General features: G+C 42.9%; 1 long non-coding RNA gene across 1 annotated transcript; it reads right to left on the bottom strand.

Annotated features, from left to right (window-relative positions):
• Nucleotides 1-1,232: 1,232 nt before the first annotated feature.
• Nucleotides 1,233-26,805, bottom strand: LOC103662290. The gene is made up of 3 exons (XR_568397.2): nt 26,341-26,805; nt 4,188-4,272; nt 1,233-1,333 (listed from the first exon to the last, which is right to left on the bottom strand). It is a non-coding gene; the product is annotated as an uncharacterized LOC103662290 (long non-coding RNA).
• Nucleotides 26,806-27,558: the final 753 nt, after the last annotated feature.

The raw sequence follows: 27,558 nt of genomic DNA, 5'->3' as shown, positions 1-27,558 counted from the left end.
CCAAGCAAACACAAAGAAAATGCATGTACACCATATCCTTCTGGTGGAGTATTTGCAGAACTTTTCATTCTCCCCCTTAAACATATGGGGTCTATACCTAGACCTTCCCAATTCCAACATACAACATTTCATTTTTATGGACATAATAGAAGAAAGAGTTCTACCCCCTGGAATAGTGTGGCTCTGAAGAGGAAAGAGCATTTAATGAAATAAAATGTTACCATTCGAATTTCAAACTTTTTGCCAATGGTAACTCAGTAACTGCTTTATATTGACTCTTCTGGTTAGAAGAGTCTGCACAAAAAAAAAAATAAAACAAAACAAAACAAAAAAATCTTAAGGGAATTCCTGGCACCGTGTTTGACCAGAAGGGAATGCAAGAGTTTAAGAGTCATCCAAATCTGATCAACTTTTCACCCTGGGTTCTGTTTACAGACTCCTCAGCTCACATTGTTGGAATGAGACAAATATAGCCACTTTTGCTTTGATCTGCTGTCAGTTTGGCTTTCCAATCCTGGCACAATGGTGACATTTAAGAGGCAAGGGGATAAAATTATTTTCATTCCAGCCTCTTAAACATGTGAAGACTTATATTACAACTCTGGCCAACTATGAAGTTAGACCTCAATGGGCGATTTCTTTTTTATAAAAAGTTCTTTTTCTTACAGTGTTGGCTATGCACAGAAGTATAAAGACTTCAGCACATCCATTGCCCCAGTTAATTTTATTTTAAAAGGTAAGGATGGATTTGAGAACAATGGGGGAGAAAGAACTGCCACAAGGTACAAATCAAGCCAGGGTGAGATGGGTCTCCTACACGAGCTTCTGTTTGTTTTCAAAAAAGATCACGGTAACTTTCAAAACAATTAGTCAGGCCTACAGAAAACAAAACAGACCCTTGTTTAGGTATCTATTTACTCATCCCTCAACAGTAAGCTGTCTGAGTCACCCAAAGTCTTGCTGCCTCACCTGCGAGCCCCGTCTACTAATTTGATAGCTGAGAATAGTTACAAGAGCTAAGGGAATTGAGGGCACGCTTATAAATTAATGAATGAGGAGTCCCATCCATCTCGGAACAGAAGGTCTCCTTCCTCCCGTACCAGCCCTTCTTTCCATTTCTACCACTCTTAAAGGAAATTAAGGGGAAGAGGGGGCGTGAAAGGGGTGGGAAGGGGGATTGGGTGGCATACAGGCAAAGCCCGCAGTCTGTGCGATTGCCTAACAGACACATACCTATAGACACAAGCTTGTGTGGACTATCATCACAAGTTCGGATCTACGGGTTTGTGGCAACAGGCCTCAGCATCTTCTCTCGTTTGGGGGTTTGAGATGTCTGAAAATAAAACGTTAAAGCCATTAGTCCAGCCAAAGATTCTGCCATTCTGATATTTTATGCTCCAAATTGAAAGACTTCATTCTGCTCTTAGAAGGGGCGAAGGTTCACCAACAGCATCTGCATTCTCCCCACATATGTCCCTCTGTTTTCACTTATCCCCCAGTTACGCTAGGCTTTAGGTAAATCTCATCAGGTTATTCGTTTAATATTACGGAAGCCTTATTTATTCAGACCTACACACACGATCGGGCCAAAGCGGTATCAGATTGTAAGAGAGAGAGAAAGAGAGAGAGATTGAGAAACACATGAAATCCCAAGTGCAAGTTCTTTCCTTTAAATGCCTGTAATTATGTGAAAAAGGATGGTGAATTTTTCCCTTCCATTTACATTCTGGAAAACAGGTGGAATAAACTGGCAAGCACCACCAACAGGCTTAGAAGTATTTTCTGAAAAGTCTTCTAGAGGAGATTTCTAGCTATCTTAAATTGGAAGACTCATCTTCAGGAAAAATGTGTGTTTCTGTTTCCACCCCACCCCCATTATTGGTCCCAACACCAACACAGAACAAGTTTGGGCATATATTATAAAATTTGAACTGGAAAAGAAATTGTGTAATTGTTCCCCCCAAAACTGTTCAAGGATGTGAAAATGGATCTGTTTCTGAGGCCTCTTTATAAAATTTGAACTGGAAAAGAAATTGTGTAATTGTTCCCCCCAAAACTGTTCAAGGATGTGAAAATGGATCTGTTTCTGAGGCCTCTTGTAAAATGATTTCATTTGTCAGTATAGCCTTCTTTCTCCCACGCTAACGCTCTACGCATAAACGTGGGACATCCAAGACGACGAAGCTTCACTAACAGTTCCTTTTGTGAATTTTCTTAAAGACATAGTCTGGATCATAAGCATCTCTACGACACATGATGAAAAGCAATATAATCCCCCTCCCTCGATATTGGGGAAAACATATGCCTCCATCCTCCACACGACCTAAAAAGAAACTTTTAAATTTGTGCTAGCAACATCAAAGATCCCGGCTCTCAAAAAAATTCTCTTCCTTTGCTTCGACATATGAGCATGAGACTTTCTCAAGATCCTAGGAGGCTCTACTGATAACAAAAAAGGCAGAGCTGAATTTGGGGATTATTTAGAGACAAGAGCAGGCCCTCATGCACACAGCCTGAAAGGTGAAAGCAAGAGAACACAAAACCGACCAACGGCAAGGACCAATAGGGACTGAGATGCGACCCTTCACAGATACTCCATCGCCTGCCTCGTTCATTAGGACTGAGCTGCGGGTAGGATTCCTGGCAGCGTACTCGTGCAGTGAAGGTTCCCCAAACTGAGAATTTAGGTGCAGCTCTGTGGCTTGACTTTCAGATCCAAAGCGACAACAGTAGCAAGTGGAAATAACTAGGATCCAAACCGATCGCCTGCAAGTGGTCTTGGCTTTCTTTTAAATGCTCATTTCCTTTCTAAAATGAAAGATTTTAAAATGAACCCCGAGCCTCTTCTTTTCCTTTGATCTTTCTGACAAAGGCACAGGTCCAGAGGCATTTGAGGCTGGACACTCTGCGCGCTGTTAAAGGGTCGCTGGAGCACGTGTGATGGAAGAACTCTCATTGGAACGGAAAGAAACCGGCCCAGGCTTCCAAAGTGATGAGGGCTAACTATTATTATCGGGTTTATTAAAAAGAGCAAATGCAGTATTTGTTCACAATGAACGAAAGAAGATCTGTCCAAGGGTTATACTTAGTCATTCAATTAGAGCCCTCTTCATACATTTGCACCCTCGAACCCCAAAGAAAGGAGCGCGATGTTATGTTTTAATTGGGGGCATCTCTCTCTCTCTCTTTTTTTTCTTTTGGTAAATATGGGACAGAGAGAAGCTATTCATTCCAAATGGGCTGTAGCGTTAGCTTCCAAACAATCCACGGTTTTAATTTCAGAAAATAAAAGAAAAATCAGGAGATGTCTAGATTGCAGGGGAAAAAAATAAGTCAAATCCTGACCTCATAGAAGAATGGTGTGTTTGGGAGAAGATATTTTCTCCAAAATATTAATTGACTACCTCCTTCAAGAAACTTCTCTGTGTTAAGGAGGAAAAGAAAGGTTCTTTTCAGAGGAAATTTTGGCTTGCTTTATGAAGCAAGATTCTGTGGGGCTCTGTTAGATAGTAATACTCATAATTAAGTTGGAAAATGGAGACTGAATGCTCATGGACAATGGCAAAGCAGGGTAAGGTAATTTATCAAGCAAATATATCATTTATGCTATAAAATATTTTTAAGTGGCACAAAGTCCTTCAATACCACTAAAAGGAAACTACCTATATCACGATAGCTGAGCTCAAATCCTAGCCACTGGACAGGTATGGGGATAGCTGCATTAAACGCCATACTGTATTACCAATCTAGGACTAAAGTTAAAACGTCAATATTGTTATTATGCAATTTATACAAGCCCTATCTTCCAGGAATTCAGAGCAGACGGTAGGCTTTTTAGAGACAATCCTCTAATATTTACATTTTTAAATTCAATTACCCAAGATAGCCACAGAGTTTAAGGACAGTGCCTGATGGTTTCAAATGAGTTCTGGCTAAATCATTTTCAAAAGAAGTAAGCACTGTTAAGTAATAACTTAAAAAAATTTTTTCCCCTGAATTCCATAGAATCGAATGCCATAACTGCTCTACTCATTTGCTATGAATCTTATAAAGCTATTTGCTAGTTTAAAAAAATCAAGTTTAAAATTCAGTTATTCTTCAGAACTAAAGCATTCAGGCATGCCCTAAAAATTTGCAGTACTTGAAGAAACAGAAGTTTTGGGAAAGTTATAGGAAAACATTATTACCTGAGAAAAGTAACTTCTTAGGAATCCTGTTTTTAAGCTTGTGGCCATCTTGCTAGGCCAATATCTTCAAACCATTAGCCCGCATCTGGAAAATAAAATTATTTTAAGTGGATCAAGACCCTTTGTTTTTTGGTTGGTTTCTTTTTGCCACCCAATTCTTGATGAAAGCTAAATTAGAATTAACGCCAGAATGAGGGTAAAAAGGGAACACCAAACGCTGAAATAAAAATAATTCTAGAAAATCACTGGGCAACATTATGTTTACTTCATTTCCCAAACTACACATGATATAAAGGTTTTGCAAATAAGTCACTTTCACATTTTTCCTGGAATTTCCCTGGCTATCGACAAACCCTGAGAATGATTTTACCAGAAAAATGACCAAATAGGAATGTGAGGTCTCAAAATACTCACAAATTCCAAAGTTTTATACCAAACCGCTCACTTGCTAAACATGATTAAGAGACAGGCTATTGATAATTAAGAATGGTTCAGGTATAATCAAGTTGGGCAATCATTACCTGGCTTGATGTAGCATCATTGAAACATCGTTTTAACTTTTTGATTCTGAAATGTTTCGGGAGTCATTATTTCTCTCTGCTGATGGGGCTGTTACAAGAAGTAAAATATCTTATTGTGGAGAATTCATGAGTCCACCCCCTTCCACCACAGCAGGATTCTTGGCTCCCTTTCCAATGTTCTTTCATTGGCCATGTTTTAGACGCAGGGTTTGCTTTTCCTTCATTGTTCCTTTACTAATGGAAGGCAAACTCACGGTGCAGCTGCTTGCAAAACGGAAAATGTATCTGAGTTTTGCCTGGCTGTGGACTTGAACACCAAATCCATGGTGATGTCAGCAGAAAGACACCAACAGAAAGATTTCCTGCCCTCCACCCTCTTTTTTTAAAGATGTACGTCTTGTACCGAATCTCAGCAGACCTCCTTTGTCCTGAGGGGATAGAGCAATTCAACTGAACTTTTTAAAAAGGAAGGAAGGAAGGAAGGAAGGAAGGAAGGAAAAGAGAAAGAAAGAAAAAGAATGAAAGAAATGTAGGAAGAAAGGAAAGAAAAAAGAAAAGAAGGAGGCAGAAAGAGAAAGAAAAAGAGAAACAGAGAAAAAAAGAAGGAGGGAGGATGGACGAAAAGAAAAGAAAACCAAAAAGAACAACAACAACAAAAGACTCAACTACCCTTTGGCATTCATCATGAAGCAGGGGAGATAGCTAGTCTTTGGTCTCCCTATGGCTTTTCTGTTTTCCTGATGGCTTTTCTCTTACCCTCTGCAGCCCTTGCTTTTTGTAAGAAGATCCAATCACCTCAAGAAAAGAAGCACATCCAGCCACCGGTGCTCCAAGAGCCATTCACTTGTGCCATGTGCCACACCGGGCGCCATCCACCTGCAACACTGCCCCCGGGACACCAGACCCCAGTGCAGGAGTGCCTCTCAGGCGTGCAATGCACAGACTCCGGCACCAAAGCCAGCTAGCTTAGGTAAAATTAATTCTTCTCTGCCCAGGAAAAACTGACCAGAAGGGAGCGGGAGGGAGGAGACTGGCCAGGCAACGCCATCGTGTTCGTGCTCCTTTCGGCGGAAGGGAAAACTAGAATTGATATGGATAAGCTTCCTATCACCCCCACCACCCCCCCGCATTCAAAAAATTAATATTTTATGTAAAATGAAAAATGAAGGTGTGGCTAGGTCAATGGAAGAACAAAGACATGAAAATGGTATGACCGAGTAAGACAGAGTGGTCAGAAACAAAAGATGCCCTCAGATTATAAATGACAGAAAAAGCAGCCCACTCCTCCAACAGTCTGGAACCCACTCTGTGTGTGCCCTCAATAGAAGTGTAAGAGATCAACTATTTCAGAGTGAGGAATTGGAGGCAAATTTGCTTTCAACACACCCGAAGAAACAAAAGAGAAAGAGGCTGTCAGTAACAAGTTGTCTCGTGCGCAGCTGGCTAAGGAGACTACTTTCACTTTTGAAAGCAAGAAGTTTGCTTAGGATGACAATTTTTCTTCCTTTTTAAAATGCAAACAATGATGCCAGGCTACAACTCTCCTTTCTAGCTAGGTGGTTTAATAAAGCCAGGAGGGTTTCCTCAAAGAATCACAATTTTAAGAAGTAGAGAAGACCCTGGTTGTGATATGGAAACGTGAGATACAGATTTTTAAAGATCAGACGTCTGTCATTTCTTTAATATAAATGAACTATATGGTGTGCAAGGCTTCCTGTATGCTGGCCAACGTTAACACTTTCATTTTCAAAGCTATGTTTTACTCTTGAGAACGCAACCCGCAATTAGATTAGGAAGCTACGAATTAAGTGGGGGTACAGCGAGGCTTGGGAAAGAACTGACAATTAAATCACTTGGACCCTGTGAGAAAAGAGATAAGCCATATGCAAAGAGTCAGGATGTCCTCGGAACCCTGACCGTGTAACAATGGGATGCTTGTTCCGGGAAACGTACAAGAGAGCCCGGAGCCCCTGCAAGGTTGTCTACAACCATCAAACACAAGAAACCAGGTTCGGCTGCAACAGAAAGACCTTTGCATTACTGCAGGGTACAGATTTACTCAGAGGGAACATCTGAACAGCCTACCAAGCCTCCACATCTCAGCCCAGGAGAGGCCAGCTTTTCTCCGCTCAGGCGCTCCACGTCTACTGATTTCTACCTTTCCCTCTTCCGTCGGAACAACAAACCACCAAGGAGAACATGATTTTATATCGTCTTCGCCAAAGTGAAGTTTGAAAAGAAAAAAGTATCAATTTACATTATCTACTTCTTGCTCTCAACTTTTCCTAGGATCAATCTCTTTCTTCTCTCTCTCTCTCTCTCACACACACACACACACACACACACACACACTGCTGCTTGGTCCAATCTGCTCCTTGCTTAACAACAACAGAATGACAAGCAACATCTGTTTGTAAAAGAGCCAAAATCAAACCTTCACGTTTTTTGGCCAGGTTTCTCTTTTCTTTTTTTCCCCTGACTCTCGAAGGGGAGGGGGCAGGAGGAGAAATATTAAGATTTACATTCGACATTGGCTCCAGTGAAGCAGCAACTCTACTCCCCCAGAGTTATTTCAAAGGAAAGCAATGTGAGGTCAAACCACTGCAGTATTTCTGGTTGTCTCCCCTGAAGCAAGTCCGATCGCATAAAATCCGACAACATACCAGATCCCTAAAAGTCAGGATTTTTTTCCCTAATAGCTTTATATTCTAATTATATTATATTCTAATTAGAATTACAGGACCCTGTGTGTGTGTATGTGTGCATGTGTGATTGTGTGTGTGTGCGTATGTGTGTATGGGGGCAAGAGGTGAGAGATGCAAGAGGAGAAGAACGAGACAAAAACATGATGGGAGATATGTGGACAGGAAAGGAGCTCTGTGGCTTCTCCCCATTTTGCAACACACGGGCGTATAAACAGGCACATTCACACATATGCCACACACAGGAACGCACACTGCAAGCAGCGAGGCCGTGGCAGAAACCTGCACAGCTGTGGCCATCAGAAACAGTCTCTATCTTTCCCCCGCGGAGATGAGAATTTCTGGAAAGCTACCAACAGCCCACAAAGTCATAATGCAAAGGAGCAGAGCCACCTCAGGGAGGGAGGGGCCCCGGGTGGGAAGGAGCCAGGGAGGGAGAGAAGGGTTTGCTACCAACTGAAACAATTTCACCCTCTTCGAAGAGAAATCGAGGACTGTTAGAAGCCCGACTCGCGTTTCACTCCGGGTTTGGAAGAAACCCACACACAGTAAGGGAAAAATAAATTCAGACAAGTTGCTAAGGAGACTTGTGTAAACTCCAAGACATATTTCTTGGCCTTTCCCCCTCTGCTCCATCTTGTATTCTGATCACGCCGCGCTGCGGCAACATTACACCAACCCCCTGCATTAATCTTGGCCTTGGCCGTGCAGACTGGCAGAGCACGCTGGCTGTATATATCATCATCTTTCCAACTTAACAAGTGGAAAGGGTGTGTATGTGCGTGCACGTGTGTGTGTGCACATGTGTGTGTGTGCCTAGGTGGAGGGAGAGAGTGGGGGAACTTAATTTGGAATTCTTTAAACATAGGTGTTGAGCAAAGAGGAATACTTAGCCTGCGTGTTTGGGGAGCCGTGAGGAAAGCAGCAGGTAAATAAGACACCTAGGACGGGAAGTTTCTCTTCACCTGTGCGTGATGTCCTTTCTCCGTGCCCTTAGCCTACCCCACCTCCCCTCTGGTTAAAATCCTGGATTCCCGGCGGAGGTAAGCAGAGCCTGAGTCATTACGGAGGCCGGTGCAGGGGCCCAGGCTCAGGTGGAACACAGTACATTCCATAAAGTGGAACCCTGTTCCTGGCTCCCCTGCTTAGGAGGGTGTCCCAGGGAGATCAGCTTTTGAAAACAAGCCGGAAGGATTCCTAAAACCTCTAAACCAAACCTGTTTAGATTCTAAACCAGTCAGCATTTTGGAGGAGAGACTCCAGCCCAATACCCATGCTCCGGAGCACAGGCCTTCTCCCACAGTGACACATCTTTCACGGCAGCTGATATATGTCAACATTTGATTTAGGGGAAAATTAACATTTCCTTTCAGGACAGAGATGTTTGTACTGTAGAAGCCAATATTTTCCTTTCTCAGCCTCCTGTATTAGAATTTCTAAAATCTTCCCTAGGACATAGAGAGGGTCGACAATACTCAGCCTGAATCATTACTCAGGGTGCTGGGGCAAACCAAAGTCAGGTCTGAGTGTGCACGTGTGTGTGTGCTTCTGTGTTTTTGTGTGCATGTGTGTGTGTTTGTGTATGTGTGCGTGTGTCCCTGTGTCACTGTCATGGGCAGATTAGTAAGACACACACCAAAATAGTTGGAGGACGAGCATCTGTTTGGTCCCTTCCCAAATTAGAGAAGTTCACAACAGAAAAGCTCCAGTGAGAGGCAACCAACCAAGCCCGCTGCTGTTTTAGCCACAATTCTCAGGGGTGGACGTGGGACAAGGCATTAGCAAGGGGATGGGAAAAGCATCTGCGTTCAGTGCACAGGACTGGGTGTGTCCCTCGGCGGGCTCCGAGAAGGCTCTGCGGCTCCCATCTCTTCTCCTTGCCAACCTTTATTTGGTCTTCACACTTCAAAGCTACAGCAAGCTGTTCTGCCTCAGTTGAAATCAGGCAGCCAGGCGACTCTTAAACTAGCAAGATGGAGATTTCACTCCTGCCACTCTCAGAGAAAAACATAACCCAGCAACCAGCCCTGCTTGCCCACCCTTTCCAAACGACTCCATGAAACTGAAGCCTGGATTTTAGGGAAGAGGGGATCATTGGAGTTCTTCATGACCTTTTCCCTACCAGGCCTATCCTCTGACGTTTGTGGCACGAAGCCATCGTGACTCAATCAAAATGAAAAATGAACCTTGACGGAGGAGAGCCTGGTGGGCCTATCCCAGCAGGCAACTGGGCAATTACCCTGTGACCTGGTTGGCCTGGGGGCAGTAGAGTGACACCTGCCTTTTTTTTCATTTGTTCAGGAAGCCCAGGAAATCCTGCCTCGTCTCCTGCTGGTCTATTTGTCCTGCCTGCTGGGAATGGGAAGGTTATCTCACCCTAATATGAAGACATGTTTGCTGGGACGCTCCATGCTCTTCCATCATCAAAGAGAGGAAGAACTAATTTACAGGATCAATGCAACCAGTCGTCCTGCCGTGGAGGACCCTTCTCCACCTTGATTGCCAAAAACACACTTTCCTTTATAAGGTGGCTCGCTGCTTTCTCAAAGTCCCCAAAGAACAGAAAACATATTAGATACCCTTCATTACAGCACCACCTGCCCTCCCTCCAGTCCTGCCAATCCTTTGTGGAAAAAGAAAAGATACCAGTAAACCAATGATCAACATGGCTAGGCTGGCTGTATCAGAGGCATAACGAGTACATTCAGATAACTTTCAGATAAAAAATATGGTTTTTCGCATCATGTTAGAAAATCTGTAATGAGTCTGTTCTCTGAGATTCAGGAAGAAAAACGGCTCTATTAACAGTGGCTGGCAAACTACAATGCTGCCCAGACCCATCTCAAAGTAAAAAGAGTTACAACTGCTATTTTTAACTTGAGTATAGGTACGTGTGTGTGTGTGTGTGTGTGTGTGTGTATACCATCCAAATGTCTCATTTCTAGCCTTGAGCTCAAAAACCACATCTTTTTCACATTTTGTCAAGTGACCTTCCCTTACTCCACCCTGAAATTCAGTCCGATACCCCACACACAGGGTAAGGAACAGAATGTTTTGCTTCTCCATTTTTTATGAGCTAATGTTTCAGATTGCAAAATGCTTTACACATCATCCAGTCACTGTCTCCTCAGTCCAGCTGGTATTACTGCTCCACGTTGCAGCGGAGAGGAAAGTTAAGTGTCTTTCTAAAGCTCATGCTATGGCAGCATCACAATGAAGACCCCCTTCCCCTCCCCAAACTGGGGAGAGGGTCCTAGGCCCTGAAGGGACTTCGTGGTCCCCCTTTTCTCATTCTGCCTTACTTGTCACTGAGCCACTGTGTGCCCACCTATAATCCCGAGATGTAGGAAACCCCTGCCGTTAAGTACTCTAGCAGCTGCCATCTTGGGTACCCCCAAAGAAGAAGCCACCAAATGCTCATATTGGAGATTGACATCAGAGGTCAATTAAGATCGAGAAAGGTCTCCAGCAGTATGTTCTAGTCAAGCCCAGCTAACTGTGCATCGCCATAACTCTGATCGTAACAGAGAGGTCACGGACTCCGGATTCTACAAAATGCTCTTCTCCGATCTAGACCTGGGCTAGAGTCCATCTGTCCATTACCTGGGGTCACTGGTACTGCTCACTTAATTTTTATTTGTTTTCACACATGGGACAGGACCAAAGAGAAGATAAATTCAAGATTTGAAGAAGACATCAAATTCTAAGTGTCCCGTGTAAAATGTTTACACATTTTCTATATATTCCCAAGGCAAGTGGTTACTAAAATATAATTGAAAAAGTATTAGTGTCCCTCAGGGGGCATTCGAGGTGGTGAAGATGCTGTTCTTGGGTAGGATTAATATCTACAATATAATCACATCTCTGTATTTTCATCTCCCATAAATAATTTATTTCTGACATTTAATATGGACCAGACATCACCTCATGGCTCACAAAAGCAGGATCATATTTCCCATTTTTTTGACGTGATGCTTTTGGGGTGGCAGACAAGGATGGGTGGGGTACATGGAAAGCTGCATCTTGAGTCCCATCTAAATGATCTGTAAACAGAAAAGGCTGGCAAAAGCCACAGAACAAGTCCAAAATCCCTTCTTGAAACATGTTAATTATGTCATGAAGAACGCAAGATGCCACTTATTCCATATTTTTATTTTTAAAGATTGAGCCCTTGATGCCAACCCTGACTGACTGTTAGGGGCTGTCTGGAGTACAGACTTAAAAGGATTCTGAAATCCTGTCTGATCTCAGTAGGAAAGAGTTTTATGAGCATTTAGTAACTTATCACTGCCAAGGGGGAAGGAGTTTGATGGGACATATACTAAATAGTGTCTGCCATTCCTGACTGACCCCAAACTCCTCTTGGAGCAACATTTCCTTGACTTCTTCATGACCATGGGGAGGGGCTGTTCAGGAGCCTCTGTGTGATCTATTCGGGGATTCCTGGAAAGTATCAGCGTTATTATTATATTATTTCTGGACATTCTAGCTCATCACAAAGGAGTCTGGGTTGATTTTTATCTTAGACATCTTATTCACACAATCTTTGGAAAACACTCTAAATTACTGGAGCAAAGTCAAAATAAAAAAAAAAAATAGCAAAAACAACTCCCATCCTCTTCTCCCAGTCACTGAGAGACACAAATCTGACAGCTAAGTCTCTGTTGAAGGCAAGAAAAATCAGGAAAAAGAGCAGTTTCTATGTAGCCCCGGATGCCAAACCCCTTCATCCTACTCTGATTCTCCTTGGAATCTCTATGTGAGACAACAGATTTTATAACAAAGACTTCTCCCCAGATGATTACCTGATCCACATTGGCATGACCGTTTCTCCCGGGAAGTTTGGAAGGTTCTTGGTCCCAGGTGAGGGCAAGCAGGGGCAAGGAGAAGACACTGTGATGAGATATGGATGCTTGCCATCCTACCTCATTGACTTAGGAGGTTAGAAAGCTCTGGCTGAACAGGACCTAAAATCAGTAGACTTACCCTTTATTCAGGATACTCAGCAACAGACAAAGCTCACCAGAAATACCTGGACCCTGAAGAAGCCTTATCATTGTAAATAAGATCTGACTGTAATTCATAGGTTCGCTAATGGACTTCTGCCCCACAAGAAGGTAAAGCTTTCGTCTATGGTCTAAATAAATTAAAGTAAAAGTCCCTTTTCAGAAACGGAAGCCTAAGGGGACCACGTCAAAGACTTTCTCACTCTCATTGATCTAGCTTTCTCTGCTGAACTCCACATTATGGGCTATGAAATCCACCTTTCCAAGAGATAGGGTGGGAATCTCCCCAAGGGCAATTAGGTATTAATGCCAACCTGTGGAGAAGCCAACTTTATTTTCATATTTCCAAGATGAGGTGGAGGACACCTTCCTAGCCCCAGCCTAAAGAAACTCAGCATGATAGCTTGTAAAGATGGAGATCTTCCAACCTTTGAAGGGGGGTGGGGTCATCAATCCTTTCTTGACTGAGCAAAATAGATAGGGCTGACACATCCTTCTCCTTACAAGTCAGACCACTACCTAGCCCATCCCTCCATCACCATGGAGGCCTACAGCTGGGTCCTCCAGTAACCCCCACTTGAATCCTTTTGGCAAATGGACATGAAAGGTCAAGCCTACCAGATGTTCTGCAGTGACCTGTGCACACACAGTGAGGGATTAAGATCAAGTCACTGATGAGTTTTCCTTGTGGACCTGCAGCCCCCGGCAGAAGTGGTGACCACAGGAGTCAGAAGTCTCTACCTTTGAGGTAGGAATTTTCAAGGAGACTTGGAGGCTTGACCTCCAAAGGGAAGGCCTGGTTGGAGCTCAGAAATAAAGTACAATAAAAAATCTGTCTGGAATGGGTTTACACAGGATCCCCTGGGTAACAGAGAATGACAAGAAATTCCATCCGGGAGTTCAGCTGAGCATCATAACCTTGATTCCTCGGCACATCTGTAAGTCCTATTAGTGCTTACAGACCGACTTGCCTGTGAATTGATTGGGAAGTAGTTACGCTGAAGGGGCCATGAAGATGGGAGAGATAACATATCGCTTCCTCCACCCCCTGCCCAGAGCTTGCTTTGGAGGTCTCGGAGCAAGGAGCATGGGCTCTAGGGTACCCCTTGTCCTAAATGATCACCGCCACCCCCATACGGGAGTGTAAGTGTCTCCCCAGCCACCGCCTCCTTCGTGGCCATGAACTTGTGGGTACGGATGTTGGTATGCTGCCACTGAAACCCAGAGCTGGATTTTCTTCTTAGCATGTTCACAGCCTCCAGACCCATGGCAGACAAAGGCACCACCAAATCCACACTAAGCAAACATAAAAGCCCCGAGAAAGAGAAACACTCGCTCCCTAACTGCCTTTCTTAGAGCATATGGCCTACCGGCCTCACTAATGCTAATACAATGAAATTCCTATTTAAACATCTTAGCAGACAGCTCCAAAATGGCACTGGCTCCACCGTGCATTTTCTTTTTTTCTTTCTTTCTTTCTTTCTTTCTTTCTTTCTTTCTTTCTTTCTTTCTTTCTTTCTTTCTTCTTTCTTTCTTTTTTTTTTTTCCGGTTACATCTCGGCCTTTGCTAGAGTCCCACTTCCCTGCACACACATACCTCGCAAATGGGCTATGCCAGATGGGCTCTTAATCATAGTAATCAGCTGGGAAATTAAATGTTGGAAAATCCAGCCAGTCTCCTGAATTTTCCCACTTGAGATCAGGGCCTGAGCCATCGTGGTGTCCTATATGAGATCCAGGCCGCCTTTTAGAGAAGGGTCAATGTGATGGACCCAGTGTGGGCTTCACACTTTCTGGGCATTCGTGTTTCTTTCTCAGAAGATGGCTGTAGCTCAATTCACTTTTGTTTCAGCCTGACAGTTGCTATTAATACCTCTTATTTACAGAACACACACCTCGAAGGAGCTCAAAACATTTACAGAAATTAACCAAGCCTTGTAACATCGCTGTCAAGTAGACGGGGACTAGATGTACTTTCTTCATTTCAGGAGGAGAAACTGAGCTACTAAGAGGGCAAATTTCTTTGCCATGCCGCATAGACAGGACCCCACGGCCTACTCACTTCCAGCTGTCTGCCAAAGCTGCCAAATGAGGTAGGTATTTATTTATACTGTTCTCATCAGCTTATTACTCTAGTATTTTTCACACATTCGTAGGCACACCCACACCCAAAAAGCATACTGTTAGATCCTGGTGTGCAAATATCACGTCTTTTTTTTTTTCTTCTCTGAACCTCTCCCTGAGTGTGTATTGCAGGTTTCCCCTTGTAAGTGATCAATAGGTCTGATTGATCTGGCTTTCTTCCTCTCTGCCCAGAAGACTTCTAGATTCTGTTCAAATGTCACTTCCCCAGGTGACCCTGCCTGAGGTTCCATTGGCAGCTGGGTTTCTGGTGATGCTGTTGTACCCTCCTCACCCAGCACCAAAGCCATTCTACTGGGATTATTAAAAGGCATAATAGTGAAAAGAAAGTAACTTTGTAGTCTTTGTGATAGACAGGCCTCCACTGGAATCCTAATTCTGCCCCTGTGAGACATTGGAGAAGGTAAAATGAGGATAACGATATCTACTCCAGAATCCGTTCTGGGACTATTTGTAGTTGGAGAGAATAGAAACAATTGGATACTAATCGATATGGCAATGCTTAAATGCAGGGTGGTCCATCAGTATTGAGAAATGCTCTTCTAGCCGTGATGAAGACTAGACGTGTACAAAGAAAGAACAAAGAAATACCTCCAAGACACATTAAGTGTGAGGAACAAGTTGCAGAGAATATGTATGATTCTATAAATACGAAAAGCTCCCAAATCATATCACTGTTCTGTACAGCCTTGCCTAAAGGTAAGACAAGAGCACATACAAAGCAAGGGCTCAAGACACCGTGGCTACTCCTCTTGCTAAGTCTGGATTCCTTGCAAGTGGAGCTGGGTTGGAACCTGTGTATCTCTAGCTCCCAGCACAGCGTTGGCACTTGACAGGGGCGGAGCAAGTGAAGGAATACTACTCAGTGAATGATGCAATCAGGAGTTAGCTGTTGAGTCAGGAAATAAGAGCGTTAATGTGAATCACAGAGTCTTCTGTGCTGTTTTCTAATGTAGGGAGGCAACGCAGTCCTTTGGGAAGAAATTGTCACGAGGCCGAGATTCCAGATGAGTGTTCCTGAAAGTGTGGCCTCGGGACCACCAGCCGCCACATCACCCTGGAGACTTGTTAATTGTGCAGATTCCTGGGCCCTGCCCCTGATCTGAATCAGAGTATCTGGGACTGTGATTCAGGAAATCTGTGTTGGAACAATCTGGTTTTTATCTATAGATAAAAGAATCACTGCTTTAGATCTGTGCTACCTTCCTGTTTGACTTTGGGCAAATCACTAACATTTGCAGAGTTGAATTCCTTCTCTCCCATGGAAGGGTTGGATCTCAAACACTCCTTAAGCTGCTAAATTCTACACCTGTGACTAATCCAGTTCCGGGGTAGACCTCTCCAGAGGCCATATACAATGGACAATCCAAACCTGGTTTGAGCTGTTGGGTCTTTGCTCTATTTATTGGATATTTTTCCAATTCAGAAGCTTCTTGTTATTTGCTCTTACTCTTTATAATATTCTTTAATTACTAAAATCAAGAGTTAAGGACATTCTTTGAGTGTTGGTTCTTAGTGATTAAAATATACGGCTTTAATATCTTAACACATTTGTGTTATAATTACATTAACATAATATAATGACTATGAGAAAGAGAAAACACACACACACACACACGAAAGGGAAGACGGTATGAAGACCTTGGAACAGATACTAAAAACAGTGTTAGGAAAGATTATCGGAGAAAGCCAATAGAATGTCTCCCTCTGGCCTTGGGTATGGATGGAATAAGAAGAATGTGTCCAGTCATTTTCATGGAATTTAAAAGCCAAGAGCACAGATGGCTGAGTTGAAGAGGGACTCTCTAGCATGTTCAATGTGTAGCAGGCCAAAAAATGGCAAGTGATAGCATCCTCCAATAAATCCCAGAGGTTTCTAGGACAAAATCCAAAACCAAATTAACCCCTCCTTTAGTCTTCAGAGAAAGAAGACCTTTTTAGAGTCACCAAGAAACAGCTCCAGGCCTTAATAAGAATACTCTCTTTCTACCTAAGGCAAGGTCTTTGAAGTCAGCGGATCTGTACTGAGTGTTCTCTACCCTGTTTATATATTTGGGTGACTTCCTTAGTCCCTCAGAGCCCCCATTTCCTAATCTATACAATGGGAATCATGGGATCTATTTCCCAGGGTTATTGGGAGAAGGGAGTGAAATAAGGCATTTGAAAGTGCCCAGCCTGTGCCCCAGGCACCTTAAGCATTAGACCAATATTTAAAAGAAAACACTCTTCTTTCTGCAATTGTATTCTACATAATTGTCCTTTCAGCCTGTCTTGTCTTCCTCACGAGAGCCTGATAGAGTGGTGATTTAGGACTATTCAAAAGGGTCATGCTTCTTGAAATTCTCAAATCGTTTTAATTTTAGTTTCTATGTTATTGCAGCTCTGCTCCATATTCCTTTTAGTAATTAAAACAAAATCACACACATGCGTGGTGAGTCCTTTTGTCAAAAACAAACAAACGAACAAAATAAAGTCTAAAGACTCTTTCAGAGGCACTTTGAAATATATCTTATAAAAGGAAAACCAATATTATCAATGGCAACACAGGGTCCACGATTTGAGGGTGATGAATTCTGGGGCCTGGGACGCTGCCTGGCACATAATAAGTACCAAGCAAATATGCACTAAATGAACCCAAGACCTAATGCTTCTAGCCAGAGTAAAAGTGGGAAGAGATTTTAAAAACATTTTTTTAAAATGTTGATAGCGTATAGTTAGTAGGATGGAGGGACTAAATGAAAGTTCTTTGGAAGTCTTAGTTCACAATGAAACAAGACACTTGATAATAGGCTAACTCTCCAATAAGCTAGATTACTGGTGTTATTTAGACATTTCTTATATTTTTACTAAACTCACATTCTGTCATTTCAACAGTATCAAGCTCTTTCTTGAAAAAATGTCTAAGGGAGAAAGTTAAAATTCCTGAATATAAAGCCATCATCTTTGGGATTCTTTGGACCTAGACTCAGGGGACTGAAGAAGAAAGTCTCTTATCATCCCCTCCCTTCCCTTACTCTCTCTTACCCCCACTCCTGCTCACTCATATTCATTGTTTTCCAGTAGGAGTCAGACACTTGTGTCTTGGCCTACACCTTTCTGGAAGCAAGTCTCACACTTTTCTTCTTCATGGCCATGTGCGCAGCCCTGGCTTAGCGTTGAGCACACAGTAGTACAGAAGAAATACGTGTAATATAAATTATATACCACATGAAAGCATCAGGGAGGTTTCATATTGGGAGAGAACGTGATTGTTCTACCTCTCCAAGGTACCTTAGCCGCTTCTAACTTACCTCACTACTTAGAGGGTAGACATCTCATATATTTCAGGTATGTATTCATTCACTACCCCATGAGCTGGGAGAGCCTCAAGATCAGGGTAATGTCTTCCTCCTCTATATCCTCTCACAAACAGCCACTTCCGGGCTCCACCCACAGTGACTGGTGATTCACCCAAAATGGCTGCCTGACTCAGAACCAACAGGATCCGTACAACCCACTCTGGACCTTCCAAGGGAGTAGGGACCATGTCTCACTCACGCTGGCATATACTCGCGTGCCTGACACATCAAATACGCACAATAAATATTGACTGAGGAAGGCAGGAAGGCAGTATGAATGAAAGATACTAAAAAAGAAAAAAAAATCCGAATGTTTTAGTGAAGCCAAACATGCGGCAAAATAAACGAATGTGCTTTTCTATTCATTCTATCTTGCATTCATTCAACAAATATTTATTGAGGGCCTAGTTTGTGCCAGCCGTTGTATGGCACCAGTGCCCTGCAGATGAATCATACAGAAGAGGGAAAACAGGCGTGCATGGCATGTCTACTCTAGTGGGGAAGACAGATGGTTCAGAAATAATTACATGTGTCCTGGGATTGGCAATCGGCAAGGAGAGGGTATACTCCCTCTTGAAGGGTGCAGAGGAGGCACAAAGGAAACAGTGGATAATCAGGGAGTGACAAGGAAAGGAAAGAGAAGACAAAAAAATATTCAACACAATTTGTCTGCCCCTGCAAGCAAGGAACTTCTTGTAAAGAGAAGTGTAGTCAGGACATTAGTCACCCTTTAAATTGATGGTTTAGTGTGATGGCAAAAGCTGGTAGAGCCAATAGACATCTTTTATGCACAGTAATATTGACACATATCCAGCCAAGAAACCCCAACATTCCCATCTGACTGACTCATTGGACAAACTCAAATGCCTGAGCTCAAGTGTGGGCTGACCTCCTCGACCTTGACACTAACCCATGAGCTGTTTCAGTATGTTTTAACAAATACTGGGAAGTGGAAAGCTTTTGTTTCTCTTGGTTTTCACAGAGATATCTATTGACTTGCACCTGACCTTCAATATATAATTTTGTACCAGGGATTCAACCTCAGTTGGGAAAAGTGGCAGTGATAGAGGATGAGGAAGAAAGGCATTTGAGAAATTATCCAGATAAAAGCATAGACACTTAAACACTAAATGAAGCCACTTGAAAAAGAGACCCAGTAATGAGTTATAATATTGACTTAGAATAAATTCAAGCTCAAGTGCAATTACTTTGAATGTCAAGATGGGTAAGAGGAAAACCAATGTGCTGTGGTATTTGGACCCACATACAACTCTTGGATCTGGCACTTAGAGAGACATTTGTCCTGTGACCTTCCTGGTCTGCTTAATATCAGGTGTACAGCCATAGACCCCAATCTTCACATCTGTGAAATGGAACCTCTGCTGGTTTTGAGTAGGAAAAATAGAAGAGGACCTGGGCGTACATGTGTGGATATACAAATAGATTGTCTCTCCGTGTGTTGGTCTGTACTGAAAAGGCATGCAAGGAGGAAAATGCATCTTCAAATAGAATACTTCTTATCATCAAGCATGCCCTTTTGTTCTGTTTCTCAGGATTTTCTCTCTGTCTTGAGGAGGTCCATGTAGAAACGCAGGGGCTGACAGCCAAGGGTTTCAAACCCAGTCTCATCACTTAGGTGGCCGCTCTGGATAAGTTACTTAACTTGCTCATACTCAATTTTTCCCACCTAAAACATGTAGAGTTGGAGAGTAAGTAAAATTACTTGGCACCTGTAGATGCCCAGTACATGCTGATTACTTTTTCTCGTTCCCAAATAGAAATACAAGGTAGGAACGAATCCCCTGTGTTTGCTTATATGTTCTTGTAATACAGGGATGATTGAAGAGCCGCATATGTGGTGATGCGGGAAATACACCTGAGATACAGTTCTGAGTAATCAAAGGTAAGAACAGGGCTTTGAGTTGCAATAAAGGAAAGCAGAAAGACTGTGCTCTTGGGAGATAATTTGTTTGTTTCATTCTCTTTGCTCCCAGGACCTCCCCTCCCTCACGATCACTTGCTCCTGGATGCCGAAGCTCCAGGTTCAATTATTCTCATGAAGAAGCTGGCTGCCGCAGGCAACTCTCCTGGCCACACAGCTATCTTTCCCCTAACTTCTCAGATGAGTCTTTCCACTGGGAGGAAAGGCTCTAGAGACTTCATGCAGAACATGCTGGCCCTTATTTGGTCTCAGCCCTAAGTCAGGCAAGCCAATGCCACTGTGATTTTTGCTTAGTATTTCTTTTATGAACGGTGAGGTTGAGAGAAAGAGGGAAGGGTGCACACCCACAAGGTTCTTGCGGGCTCCTAAAATACTGTTCTATCTGAATGGGTGTAATTGCAAAACTCAACAGCTAAGGAACTACGCAGCAACTCACACACACTTATAAAGGCTCACTCAAAAGCCTTATACCCATATTCTCGAAAATTCCTTTTTGTTGTAGAAAACAGATGTAGAAGATACTTTCTTCTAGTGGCCTGTCAGTCAGCTGAGCTTCAGAAATATTATGTTCATAAAAGCATTACATGAGGGATGATTGCATTTTCCTTATTGGTACAATATGATATAAATAATATGGCATTTGCATTATAATGAAAATATAATACACATCCATCCATCCACCAAATATTTATTAAGTACCTTCTGCGGATTAGGCAATGAGCTAGACCAATAGAAATGCACATACAGAAGGAATTTTCACATTCCCTTGAATAGTATCTACCAATATAGTCAGGATAAAGATCTCATGGGTATAGAGTGAAATCTGCTGGCATGTTTTCCTCGGACATCACATTTAGCCTTCATGATATTTTCATAAACATAGCTTTTTCACTCACGGTGTGTTCGCTCTTTAGAATTTCTTTGGACAATCTCAAAAAAAATCCACTTAGGATGATTTTACACTCACTACGGAAAGACTGATTCTAAAACAAGAGACTGAGATCGGATACTGTTGGCCTCAAATTCCAAGTAGAAAGGCAGCGCACAATACCAGGATGATAAATGTCCTCACGTGAAGCCACTCTCATCCATAGTTTTCAAAGTAAGTCATGTTTGTGGTGGTCTTTAAAGAAAAAGAATGGAGAATAGGAATGGACAAGAGAATGCCTAGTAAAATAATTCATGTTTCCCACATGCTTCAGAGATAGGAGATCCACGTGACCCTTACCACTACTAGCCACTGGTTATTGAACAGTAAACATGCCACGTACATCACTAGATAGATAGATAGATAGATAGATAGATAGATAGATAGATAGATAGATATTTTCTATTTAATTCCCACAGCAGCATGAGGTAGGCGATATTTTATCCATCGTCTAAATATAGATGTGAAGCCCAGAGAAGTGACATGGCTCAGGTCACATAATCAGGAAATATAGAGCAGGGGTCTAAGCCAGAATCAAGGGTCTGACTCCAAAGCTTATCCTATGTTGTTAACCTCTGCTCAAGTCCAATCTAAAATGCAGAGTGGGAAATCTAATTGAAAGAGACCAAATGATGCTTAAGAATCTCCTTCAACTACCGTAGTGACTCTTACAACTTGTTGGATGGATCTCCGATTTCTCTGGAACAATTTTATGAGAGCTGTAGATGCTTTCCCTAGAAAGGGGGATATATATGGTCACGGTTTTCGTGTGTATATGCAGTTCTGGGGGATTTCCAGACTCCTCAAAACTAAGGCTAAAAGTCTGTGCCCTGAAAGTCGCAGGACATGACACGGATGGAGTGGGTAGAAATATCTCCTTGGCCAAACCAACCAGGTTGTGTAAATTCTATAGTCTAAGCAATTCTTTGCAAACACAAAAGTCACTCCCCAACAGAGGCTAATTACGATAGACAGAGACCCCAAATTATAAAGATACAAAGAACACAGGTTGCAACCTGATTCTTGCTGGACCTGTGAGCAGGAATGAGTCAGCAGCAGCATCTAGGGGAACTGGGAAGAATGCTGCTAGAATGAATGTCAACCCTGCAGCTGGGCTGGACCCCTTGGTCACGACCTTGAGGCTCAAGGAATTGGCTCAGACAGTTCTGAACTGAGTAGCCATCTCACAGACAGCCCCCAGCCCGGCAGGATGCCTCCCTCTAACTCTGCCATCATGACACTGCCATCTGCAACAACTGAGCTGAGATTTCTCAAGACCAAATTTATCACGCCCGAGATTCCATTCTTACATAAGAATCACCTGTCGCTCGTGCATAAGTTTCAGCGCCAACTGAGCCAAGGGTAATCAAGATTTAAAAGGAAGGGGCTGAATAAATATCAACCAGATTTCCTCTCTGTGGGGCCGAGTTTTGAAAAATCTTTGTGCCCTCATGCACCCCTCATAAGAGACTGTCATTTTTCTACTTTGAGTCCGCATCACTGCTGTCGGGGGAAGGATGCTCTAAGAGTCACAGGCAATCTGTCTTCTTGGAGGTTCTCTTCAAGCTATGACCTCGGTTTGCTCCAGCTTCTGTCTATCCTCATGAGTTTCAGCTTGCTCTCATCATCGGCTAAATTAACCATAAAGCAAAGGCTTGACTCACATTACCAAAGCCTGAAAGAAATCTGTACAAGCCCTGAGCTACGCATCCCTATATCAAAGGCCGTGGTCCTAGGAAGAAGTGCGGGAATGGCCCTCATATTTATATAGTACTTGGGTAATCTAGAAGATTCCTTTAGCCTAAGACCTTGGAGTCGAGGTTCAAGTGTGCTGTTGGAGGGCAAAGAAAATGCCATTTGAAGGTGATAGAAGGAAGCAGAGTTGTTTAAGGAGTAGTGGGGTTGGGATGGTAGGCTGTAACAATGCAGGGGAGGGCGGGACCTAGGGTAGAGGGCGTCTCCTAAACTGAAAAAAGCACCAGGAAAATTACCTACAGCTCTATTTGGCAAAATGTGAAAAAATTCAATTTGGATTAAGAAATATGTGGGAAGGTTTGAATCTGTGACCCTGGGCAAATTGGTCCCTCCTCTGGGTTTCCATTTGTGAAATATAGAAGCAGAATGAAGGCTTCTTCCTGCACTAGCATGCCATGATGGGAGGTAGAAGAAAAGGCCTTTGAAGCCAACATAATTACTCCTCTGTCCAGGGCAATGTAAACAACAATAACTCCAACAGCCTTCAGCCCTGCTTTTGAATGAGTTCTTTGCTTCTGTCTGAGAGGTAAAGTAGTTCATTCCTTGGGGAAAAGTTGAATGTGGAATGGTGGACCCTGCCCTTTTCACTCCAGTTTCATTATGTTGTTTAGAATTATGACTAATACATTGAACATTCAGTGTAAGTTAACAAGGTCTTACTGAGTGTCTGCCATGCACCCAAGGCTGCAGTCGGTCCTCTGGGATAAAGAAAAAGCAAGTGACACGTTCAGGGTCTTCGAGTATCTGAAGATTTTTCTTTCTCAGAGGTTCCCATGTCCCATTTTAAGGCAAGCAGAAAGCAAGTTGTTATATTTTAAAAGTCTAATTTTTAAAATAAATACCACTTCTCTTTGTTCATAGAAGCAACTGAGTTGGACCAGACTTACTTGTTTTTATGCTTTTACTAGTCAGTACTATTTATGTATTATTTATCTTGTTACGCATATCTACAAGAAGCTTCACTTTGTCAATTCTAGATCTTACAATGGCTTGAATTCTGGTTGGATGCCTCTAGGTAAAACACAAAAGTCAATGAAAAAATTTGAATTTTCAAGCAAATGCATGCTTGTACATTTTGAAGTTCCACTCAAGTGCCATCTATATAATACGAAAGAAAACTAAATGAATCATTTTTTTTGGAAACTGCTCTAATTCCCCTATGTGCACATTGGGTAATGTTTTGTCACATCGATTGAACACGGATGCTGCCTCAGGTTAATTCCTAGCAATGGAGTGTTATCCTTTAGTGTGTACTTATTTTGCAGATATTAAGTAGATGGTCAGTTATGTCATTTTCCCCAGACTATTTTGTTTTCCTTCGAAGTTTTCTAAGACAAATCACTAATTGATGTATTTCAAAAATATGCCTTCAGTGCAAAACAGAACTTTTCAGAAAGTAAAAATGTTTCAAATGAGGTCTTTCCAATGCAAATTATCTTTGTCATGACCTGAAAGTACTTGTCTTAACTGTTCCGTATGAGTATGCTTATGTGTGCCTTTATTTTTTTTTAAGATTTTATTTATTTATTCAACAGAGATAGAGACAGCCAGTGAGAGAGGGAACACAAGCAGGGGGAGTGGGAGAGGAAGAAGCAGGCTCCCAGCGGAGGAGCCTGATGTGGGGCTCGATCCCATAACGCCGGGATCACGCCCTGAGCCAAAGGCAGACGGTTAACGACTGTGCCACCCAGGCGCCCCTATGTGTGCCTTTAATTGCATGGGTTTAAACATACAAGAATGGTGTAAAGCATGGTATAGCCATTAATGGAATTTGCCAGTCCCTTTACATATATTTAAGCAGTTTATAAAACGATGCACCAAGCATGAAAGTGCGCTATTGTTACTTGAGAAATGATAAACTGTATTATTGCCGTGTTTTTCTTTCAATAACCCAAAGCACTATTTCGGGACCCCGGGTGTTCAGAATTGAGTTGATTATACTCTTCTGTTCATGAAATGTCAAAGCATCTTTCTATCCACTCTTCTTACGGTGAACATGATGAGCTGAGAGGCAAATATTTAGGGCATGAACCATCCCAGTTTTCATGGGACTGAAGAGCTTCCCAGGGTATGGCACTCACCAGGGGAAAGCCCCAGCAAATAGGGTACAAATTGGTCATACTCTGGGTGTTATAATTATCATTTGTAATTGGGGAAACTGAGGCACAGAACAGCAAAGCGCTTTGCTCAGTTTACCCATCCAACTGGCAGAGATGCAGGACTCAGTCTTCTGTATTCCAGTGAGAGCACATTCACAGTTAGGCACATCCCTGCTCTTTCCTCTATATCCTACTCTCACCTGGAATGGTAAGAAATCCAAGGTCACCTTTTGCCTTTTTTGCGTGCAACCAGCCCAAACGTCCTAAGCTGAGATACTGTGGGTACCAGTGTACTGGGTCCTTTGTGAATTTCCCACATAATTCAAGAGGAGCAACATTGTTTTGAAGAGAATGACAGAGAGAAGTTATAAATATCACAGCTCTTAAGAGCAAAGCAAATGCTAGTAAGTTCTGTCTGCCCCATAAGCCTCCTCTTAGGACCACCAACTATCTCCAGTCCCGACTGGACCATATGTGTAATTTCATGAGACAAAGCAACTTCAATGAACCTTAGGAAAGAACGACCCGGTGGCCACCTTTGGAACCACAACATGGTACTAGCTAACATTTACCGAGGGCTCACTGTGTGTGCTGGGCACTGTGCTTACAGCCTGGCACGGATGCCGTCAGTTCAACCTCACACTAATTCCATGCGGTAGTAACGAGTGTTCCCATTCGGCAGATAAGAAAAATGAGTCTGAGAAAGGTTAAGTGACTCATCCAGTATCACACAGCTGATAAAGTTTGGAAGTTGGGTTTAAACCCAGGCAGTGTGACCCCAAAACTGGTGCTCTGAGCCATCCAGATACCACTTTCAATAACAGAGCTAAACAGCCCAGTTGCCAATGTCCAGTCCCTCAGATAGCACTTGGCTAGGGCAGACTTAACACTAGCCAGGTTACACGTTCTGCAGATGCACAGAAGGTATGTCTATCTACCTGTTCAGGTCAAAGGGCATGAGGGATTTTTAATGATTTTTATAAAATTTATTCTAGAGAGAGAGTCCTCAAGCGGGGAGGGGAGGGAAGAGCAGAGGAAAAGGGACAAGCAGACTCCCCTGCTGAGTGCAGAGCCTGACTCAGGGCCCGATCTCACAACCCTGAGATCATGACCTGAGCCAAAATCAAGAGCTGGACACTTAACTGAGCCACCCAGGTGCCCCAAGGCATGAGGCTTTCTGATCATAGGTATTAAGGGATCTGAAAGAAGAGATCTGAATCTGTTGATTAATTGCAGAGTGAGATAAATTGCCCTGCCAAGCTTCCATTACTTCTTCAGTACCTCTATTTCTCCCTTTTTCTGAAAAATGTAAACATGTCCTGGGTTTCTCTGAGAAATGAACTGGGTGAAATAATGGGAACGCACTATGCAAACTGTAAAGTGCTTTATACAATTATCCCATATGTTGAGAAGCTTCCAAAATAGCAATTTCTTCCAATGCCCTTGCAAAGCAAATGAGACACAGCTGCTAGAACGCTCCGCAAAGAGACAGAAATCCAGCTCTCTTAAACATTCAAGGGGGGAAAACACACACCGTAAAATTACCCCAAAGATGAATTTTACAAGAACCACGGAAGTGTCATCAAGTGTTTCCATGGTTAATTCTAAAAGCGTGCCAGCGTCGCAAAGATCAAACAAGGCAGTTCCTCCACAGGAACCTGGGGAAAGGCAGGGCTTTCATGACAGTTGCATAATAGTTAGAAATATAAATGATACTCACATGAGCAGAAGCGAGGAAGCCAAGTTTACTGGCTCTTCTCCATCTTTTCCAAGACAAGTCTGTTGGGGGGGGAGAAAAGGAGGGCTTGTTCTAAACTAAACAAAAGGAGGACTTAACAACAACAACAACAAAATAAACGAGGAAAGTAACGCGGGATGAGGTGTCCGTGGAATGCCACGGAGCATAGAGAGTGGCAGGATGCCTGCCAAGGGGCAACAACAATTCGGTGAGTTTGCTGAAAGGACTCGAATAAAATCAGCATTCCCTGTCGTCTCAGAACCAGATGACACCACTAAAGAAAATGTTCAACACGAGTCTAGGGGGCTGGGATTTGGTGGAAGTTGCTTGGGGGTGGAGAACTCAGGGATGAGTCACAGAGTCCTCAGATGAAGTGGATGAAAGCCGGAGGAAGCCGGGCTGGGTCTCTGCCCTCTTCCTCTTTCTCTTCCTCTCCCTCTCCCTCGAAGGATTTCAGGCCTTCTGCAATCAGCCATAAGGGGCCAGGGGGCTGGCCCTTGGGCATGAGAAGTGGCCAAGCAAGCTTCACGTGTAGCATAACATGTAAAACGTATACGCCTTATAAGCAAGTCCTGAGATGGGGATGCGGAGGACGGAAGTCTTTCGGGGGACCCTGGTGCGCTCAAGGGAATCATCAGTGTAGACGCCTGTCTCTCCTGGGGGAAGAGCCCCTAGGTTATCAGAGAAGCAGGGTAAGCAGATTTTTTAAATTCTTTGGAGAAAAAGATAGTCACAGTTCCTCTTCATAAGTAATTTCTATCTTTATCAACCCTTTTAGCCATTAAGCTCTGTGCTTCAATTAACAACAGCTTCTCCTGTTTTCAACCGGTCTTTGGAGACATGAATGAACATTTTCTTCTCCTTTTGAAAGTGTAAATCCGTCATATGGTTGTACATAGTTACTCTCATACTAAACTCATGATGGAAACCCAGGCAGTTCTCCTGCCCCTTCCCAAATGAGAACTTCCCATCTCCCACCTAGGTTATAGAGAGAGGAAAAAAAAAACAAAAACAAAACCACATACACGCACACATTTTGATGCTCTGACATCATTTTTCCTATTTTAGGTGGCCAACTATAGAGCGGAGAGTTTACATTTTCACATCTTAAGAAAAAAAATTTAAAAGGGTTGAGAACTGGAGAGTTGATATTTCTATATTAACTTTTTTTCAAAATGCTTTTATTGATTTCTTTTTTGT

This window comes from Ursus maritimus, unplaced genomic scaffold, assembly GCF_017311325.1.
Source record: "Ursus maritimus isolate PB19 unplaced genomic scaffold, ASM1731132v1 scaffold_16, whole genome shotgun sequence".
Taxonomy (NCBI): Eukaryota; Metazoa; Chordata; class Mammalia; order Carnivora; family Ursidae; genus Ursus; species Ursus maritimus.
Note: the sequence above shows the minus strand (reverse complement) of the source record. Positions and strands in the feature narration are given on the sequence as shown.